This window comes from Bos grunniens, chromosome 22, assembly GCF_055505025.1.
Source record: "Bos grunniens cultivar Pamir isolate PY7600 chromosome 22, Bosgru_T2T1.0, whole genome shotgun sequence".
In the NCBI taxonomy this organism is placed as follows: Eukaryota; Metazoa; Chordata; class Mammalia; order Artiodactyla; family Bovidae; genus Bos; species Bos grunniens.
In genome coordinates, this window is record NC_141186.1 from 20369190 (window position 1) to 20376528 (window position 7339).

Below are 7339 nucleotides of genomic sequence, written 5' to 3' on the forward strand. Positions count from 1 at the left end.
GCCTTTCAAACACCATCCTCAGTCCCCTTCCCTATTTCAGAACATTTACTTCTACTTCTGACAATAAACAAAAATGCCAGGGAGAACTACCATGGAACTATAAGCTCACCAGGTTCAGTGACCAAAAGTTAACCTGGTTTGGCCTCAACTAAAATACTCAGCTTTATTTAATTCCACCTCAATCATTTTATCTTCTGGGAGTCTTCTAAGGGACACAGGGCCATAGTCAAGGCCCTGCTTGTCCATTTCTTAAAATCCCTGTTTATTACTTTATTCTTTATTACTCTAAATTTCTTGCTTTGCTCTAAGAATGAGAGTCTCAATATCAGGGATCATATCTTTTTTCATTGAACCATACTTAATTCAGTACCTTTCATCACCAAGCTTCCTAAACCTAGAATAATGCAAAACAGAGAAAAAGCCCCCATAAATAATTGTTAAAATAATAATTTAATAAATAATGAAACAATGAATAATGAAAGATTTAATTTAGAAACTTTAGCTTACGGGCAGGATACAGGTGGTTCAAAGCGGAGAGAGCTAATAGGAAAAAGTTAATTTTAAGTCAACTCTATCTTTTTACATCCCAGAGCCATTACAAAAAATTTCAAGAAGTTCACTGTATAACGCAATTACAAGGTAATCCACACAGCAAGTTGCTTAACAAGTTCTCTGGTCTCTGTGAACTTTAAATCTGTTAAAAACAAAACTGGTAAGAAGCGTAGGTAAACAAACATCAAAGTCAATGACATAAATTTGGATTGTTCACAGTTCAGGGTAAATATATAACACAGGCTAACAGGTAGCAAAGGAGTTAAGGGGTGGCACTGGAGGGAAGAAAGAGTAAACCAGAAATTTTACTTCTAAACAAGGGAAATTTCAACAACACTCAAATGCCTAATTCACCTCAAACTGTTGTTTCATTTAAGGAAAGTGAAATGATACAAAGACTTTCCATTGAATAAAACCTGGGCCAAAGTGATGGACAAATTATTCTTTAAACATTTGCCACTGACATTGAATAAAGCAATCAAAAGAGAGCAAAGGATTTCTAAATCTACTCCATTCTCCCTTGAGAGCACAATTCAAGTAAGAACTATTGCTGTGTCTGTCTCCCTGGTTCATTTGAAAACTGAAATGTCTCTTCAATTCAAACAGAGCAAAATGGAAGAGAGGGATGGTCTGCAAGCTTACAAAACTAGCTGATCAGTCTGAATGGGAGAAATTGTCTAAAATGGAACTATTAGGAGTTCCACAGACATAAAGAGTATGAAGTAGTCTATACTGGTATCGCTAGGCTGATAAGGAGTTGCAAGGGGACCTGGTATTGAGGGGAACTTAATGCCTTTCATGCCATCCTTTCCCCCACAGGAGATCATTCTATGCACATACATATTCATCTGATCAATATACATCTATTGATGATTTATTTATCATGCAAGACATTCCTAGTTCTGGAAATTCAAAGATAAATAAAACATAGACTGTGAGAAAACCATAATTCAAACAGACACATGCACCCCAATGTGCACTGCAGCACTATTTACAACAGCCAGGATATGGAAGCAACCTAGATGCCCACCAATAGTTGAATGGGTAGAGATGTGGTATATATATACAATGGAATATTACTCAGCCATAAAAAGAAACAAACTGGGTCATTTGCAGAGATGTGGATGGACCTAGAGTCTGTCATACAGTGTGAAGTCGGGAAGAGAAAGAAGCATCATATACTAAGGCATATGTGTAAAATCTAGAAAAATGGTACAGATGAACCTATTTTCAGGGCAAGAAAAGAGACATAGAAGTAGAGAAAGTAGAGGACATGTAGGGAGGAGGGTGGTAGGATGAATTGGGAGACTAGGATTGAGGTATACGCGTTGCCATTCATAAAATAGATAGCTGGTACGCAACTGCTGTATAGAGCAGGAAACTCAGCGTGGTGCTCCATGATGACCTAGGGGCATGGGGTGGGAGGAGGTGGGATAGAGGTCCAAGGGAGAGAGGATCTATGGATACATATAGATGATGCACTTTGTTGTACAGCAGAAACCAACACAACATCACAAAGCAACTACATTGTTGCTGTTGTTTAGTCACTAGGTCATGTCCAACTCTTTGTGACCCCATAGACTGCAATCCATCAGAGTCCTCTGTTTATGGGCTCTCCCAGGCAAGAATACTGGAGTGGGTTGCTATTTCCTTCTCCAAAGGATCTCCCTGACCCAGGGATCAAATCTTTGTCTCCTGCATTACATGCAAATTCTTTGTTTCTCAGTTGAAAAAAGAATAAAAAGTGAAAGTGAAAGTCACTCAGTTGTGTCCGACTTATTGTGACCCCATGGACTATAGAGTCCACCGAATTCTCTAGGCCAGAACACTGGAGGGGGTAGCCTTTCCCTTCTCCAGAAAGAATAAAAACTTAGCCCCTATTTCTGGTTCTGCTAATGGCAGTGTATCTTATGTTAAAATAACCATACTGCAGATAAAAATTATAAACTCTAGACAAAATATAAAATATAACACTTTGGAATAACTGAAGAGGGAAGAAAAGGGGTCAGAAATTCCAGGATATTTAACGCTTGAAAGAAGTGAAAAGCCCTGGAAGAGATCTGTTTCTACAGGGTTTTTCCCTCTGTAAGAACCCCCAGTGCACGCAGTGAAGAACAGCTTTATTCTTTTTGGTTTTTTTTTTTGATTTTACCTCCGCTGGAGCAGCTAATTACTTTTTTATTTTTTTTTATTTTTAAACTTTACAATATTGTATTAGTTTTGCCAAATATTGAAATGAATCTGCCACAGGTATACCTGTGTTCCCCATCCTGAACCCTCCTCCCTCCTCCCTCCCCATACCATCCCTCTGGGTCGTCCCAGTGCACCAGCCCCAAGCATCCAGTATCGTGCATCGAACCTGGACTGGCAACTCGTTTCATACATGATATTCTACATGTTTCAATGCCATTCTCCCAAATCTCCCCACCTTCTCCCTCTCCCACAGAGTCCATAAGACTGATCTATACATCAGTGTCTCTTTTGCTGTCTCGTACACAGGGTTATTGTTACCATCTTTCTAAATTCCATATATATGCATTGGTATACTGTATTGGTGTTTTTCTTTCTGGCTTACTTCACTCTGTATAATAGGTTCCAGTTTCATCCATCTCATAAGAACTGATTCAAATGTATTCTTTTTAATGGCTGAGTAATACTCCATTGTGTATATGTACCACAGCTTTCTTATCCATTCATCTGCTGATGGGCATGTAGGTTGCTTCCATGTCCTGGGGAATATATCTACCTAAAGAAACTAAAGACTTATATATAGAAAACTATAAAACACTGGTGAAAGAAATCAAAGAGGACACTAATAGATGAAGAACAGCTTTATTATAAGCAAAAATATGGTCTCAATTTGTTTTGGATTTCAGAGAATGAACTTTGTGCTGCCAAAGTGGCTGAACATTGATAAGAAAAAAGCTGGAAAGAAAGGACATGCAGTTGATGGGAGCCCCATATCCAACTTTAATCTTCCCTAAATTCTTGACTGACACGTGAACTGTTCACCTATGGGAGATATTCTAAATGTTCCAGTGGGAAATAACTATTAATAGTTGAATGTCCAAAACAGAGATGTTAGCTGCTACCAATCACTGTGGAAAGACAGTATTTGAACCTTGTCAAATCATATCATTTTGGTAAACACTTCTTGAATTTTCTTCCTGGCAAATAATAAAACTAAACTTAATTCAAGATGATTATCAAGTAAATTAAACACTTGAAAGAAAAAAAGAACACTACCTTTCATAAAAAGATGATATGATCTAGAGTCTTCTCAATGTTATGAACATTTATAAAATAATAAAGAAATTACCACACATATAAAGAAGCAGAAAATGTGACTCACTGAGGCAAAAATGTCAATAAAAATGGACCCCAACATGATCCAAGTTTTACACTTAGTAGAAAAGATTTTCAAAATAACTATTAGAATTATGCTTAGGGTTTTAAAAGGATCATAGACAGGGAACCAATTTCAGCAAAGAAATGAAAATTATAAAAAGAATGAAATAGAAAACCTACAATAGAAAAGAATACTATTTAAAATGCTTAAAAAGATAAATTTATTAGCATCTTGGATATTAAGAGGACAGAACAGTGAATGTCAAGATAAATGAAGATTAAGTAATGAGTAACAAAGATAATTTTTTAAATGAACAATGAATCAGTGACCTTAAAGAAAATATTAAATCGTCTAATATATGTGTGTTGGATTCATCAAGAGACAAATAAAAATGGTAGAGAAAAAGTACTGAAGAAATAATGGCAAAAAATTACAATTTCAATGAAAATCATTGACTTCAAAATTCAAGAAGCTCAGCAAACTTCAAGCAGAATTAATACAAAGAAAGGTATAACAACATGATCTTAGACTATCACAATCGAACTGCTGAAAACCAAATACAAAGAATTCTTGAAAGTTTCCAGAGAAAGAAGATTCATTATATACAGAAAAAAATTTTGAATGTAAGTTGACTTCTCATTAGAAAGAGTGAAATTAGAAGACAAAGAAATGATATTTTAAATCTAAAATAAACTCAACAGTTTATGTGCAGAAGAAAAATAAGTCAAAAATGAGAGTAAAATAACAATTTTTAGATAAGATAAACTTGACAGACTCTATCACCAGCAGACCTGCAGTGTAAGAAACCCTAAAGAAAATTCTTTCTGATGAAGGAAAAAGATTCAAAATGAAACATATATACAGAAAAAAAGAAAAGAATCAGAAATGATAAATAGGCACTAATACTTTTTACATAATAACACAATACTTTTTCATCTCAGTTTCTTTAGAGACCAAATGACTGTTGAAATTTTAAAAATTATACCATTATATTATGAGGTCAGTAATGTGCATAAATATAAATATTTATATGACACGATAGTGCACAAGATAGTGGAAATAAGGAATTAACTATTATAAGGTTCTATTGTTGGAGAAGGAAATGGCAACCCACTCCAGTACTCTTGCCTGGAGAATCCCATGGACGGAGGAGCCTGGTGGGCTACAGTCCACGGGGTCGCAAAGAGTCAGACACGACTGAGTGACTTCACTCACTTCACTATTGTTTTATAATACCCAGTATGTTGTTAAATCTAAATGGACTGTGATATGTTACAGATCCATACTGGAATCACAAGAAAAACCACTAAAAATATACAAATAGAGGTAAAAAGCTAATATAGGAATTAACCAGTTTAAAAGGAAAGAAAGAGAAACAGATAAACTAAGACCAGGTGGAACAAAAAGAAAAATGTTTAAAGGTTAGACAAACGTCAGTCTTATCAATAATTATATTAAATATAGGGGCGTGGAGAGAGCAGCGCGGTGCACCACGGGCGTGCCACGTGGCTGGGCATGGAGGAACGCAGAGAGTCCCAGCCGACTGCAGGCGCGACAGGGCGGCGATTGCGGTGGCGGCAGCGCCCACCCACGGGCCCCCCGAGGACACCTGGATGGGCACGCACCCTAAGTATTTAGAAATGATGGAGTTAATTATAAGAGATGCCACCCAAGCTTATACAGCGTTCTTGGCTTGCCTGGACCTCATAGTGAGTAAAAGCTGGCATGAAGTAAACTGTGTGGGATTACTAGATCTCCAGCTCATCCGCCTTCTCAGCACTGAGACAGAAGCAGAAGGGTTTACAGTCTGTGGTACCTACGCCCATCAGTGCTTCCCTCAGCCATAACAGGATAAGGGGGATCTTGAAGGCATCCTGAAAATTGCAAGGTGATCCCGATTGCCTATGTCTTTTACTTTGGCCATAGTGGAGTCTGACTCCACAACAGTCTACTACAAACTCACTGATGGATTTATGCTGCCAGATCCTAAGAATATTTCCCTTAGAAGATGACACCTATACTTCTTGATGCTTATTTTATTCACACAGAACTGGATTGTGAACCATCAGCTTGGTTCATCTTTGATTTGAGATAGTAAGAGATGACTTAGCTGGTCCAATTCCAGAAGTTTTCTGTTTTGAAGAATAAAACTTTCCCATATAGAAGAATGTATTTTGTTACAAAAAAAATAGTAAGATAGTAGCTCTAGAAATTTCTTATCTGGAGACAGTTTAATTACAGTTATATGCAAGTTTATGCCTATGCTGTATTCAGAAGGATAGAGCATTCTTGAGATCACCATCCCTTTTCCTTACTCAACTTTCTCAGTGCCTCTTGGTCAGGACAGCTAGTCTGAAGAAATGGAAAATTTACTGGAGTCTGCTTTTTCATCCTCAATAGAAAGTGTTCTTTTGATTGGTTTTCACAGTGCAATTAATTTTACTTCCTTCTTTGGTTAACTTTAAATCAGAATTAAAAACACGCTCATCCAGAGTATAAAACTGCATATGTAGATTAATAGGGACCAAAGAAGTGCTACCTACCAGAGTACTGGGCCTTTTTTTCCCCATTCTTACTACTACCACCCTACTGTATCATAGCTAGAATATTACAGGAGACGTATTAATAGTAGGGGACACTGTGAACCTTAAAAACATTTCTTAAGTAGACCCAGTTTTTCTACTTTTGTTAATACCTCTTAATTACTTGTTGTCTAGAAAGGTGTTTTAAAAGTTGAAGGCAAGAGTCAGCAAAATTTTCTGGAAAGTGCCAAAAAGGAACTACTTTAGGTTTTTCAGGCCATATAGATTTTCTCACAACTTCTCAACTATGCTGTTTATGGGACAAAAATAACTGTGGACAGTATGCAAATGAATGGATATGGCTGTATTCCAATAAAACCTTATTTACAAATGCAGGGCCATAGTTTGCCAACTCCTGCTCTGGGGAAATAGTCAATAAACATATATAGCTAATGAATGGTGTGTTATGTTACCATTAAAAATTAGTAATGAAAGCACTATAAAACATGAGAAAATACTTAGTAAAAGGAAACAAGCAAGATACAAAAGTGTATGAATGTGTATGATTATGGCTGTAAATAACATACCAAAAGAGGACAAAAATAAATTCCTAACTGTGGTTATAATAGGAGGGCAGGACAGTAAATGGATGACTTTGTCTTTCTTTAAGATTTTAGTTTTTCTTTATTTGTATTACTTTTATAATAAAAATGTTTTAAAGTAAAAAAGAATTATTACATTAAATATAAATGAAATATACACATATTCAAAAGAGATGAAGACTGGATAAAAAGTTAACACCCATCTATGTACTTGACTAAAATAGTTACATTTTACTTTTCTACTTTGCTTTTTAATTTTTTTTGTTGTAGTAAGAGTTATATAATATAAAACATACTATTTTAAGCATATTTAA

The 7339-nt window shown here is 36.0% G+C and overlaps 1 pseudogene; it reads left to right on the forward strand.

Annotated features, from left to right (window-relative positions):
• Positions 1–5318: 5318 nt before the first annotated feature.
• LOC147348193 (tRNA-splicing endonuclease subunit Sen15 pseudogene) lies at positions 5319–5979 on the forward strand (annotated as a pseudogene).
• Positions 5980–7339: the final 1360 nt, after the last annotated feature.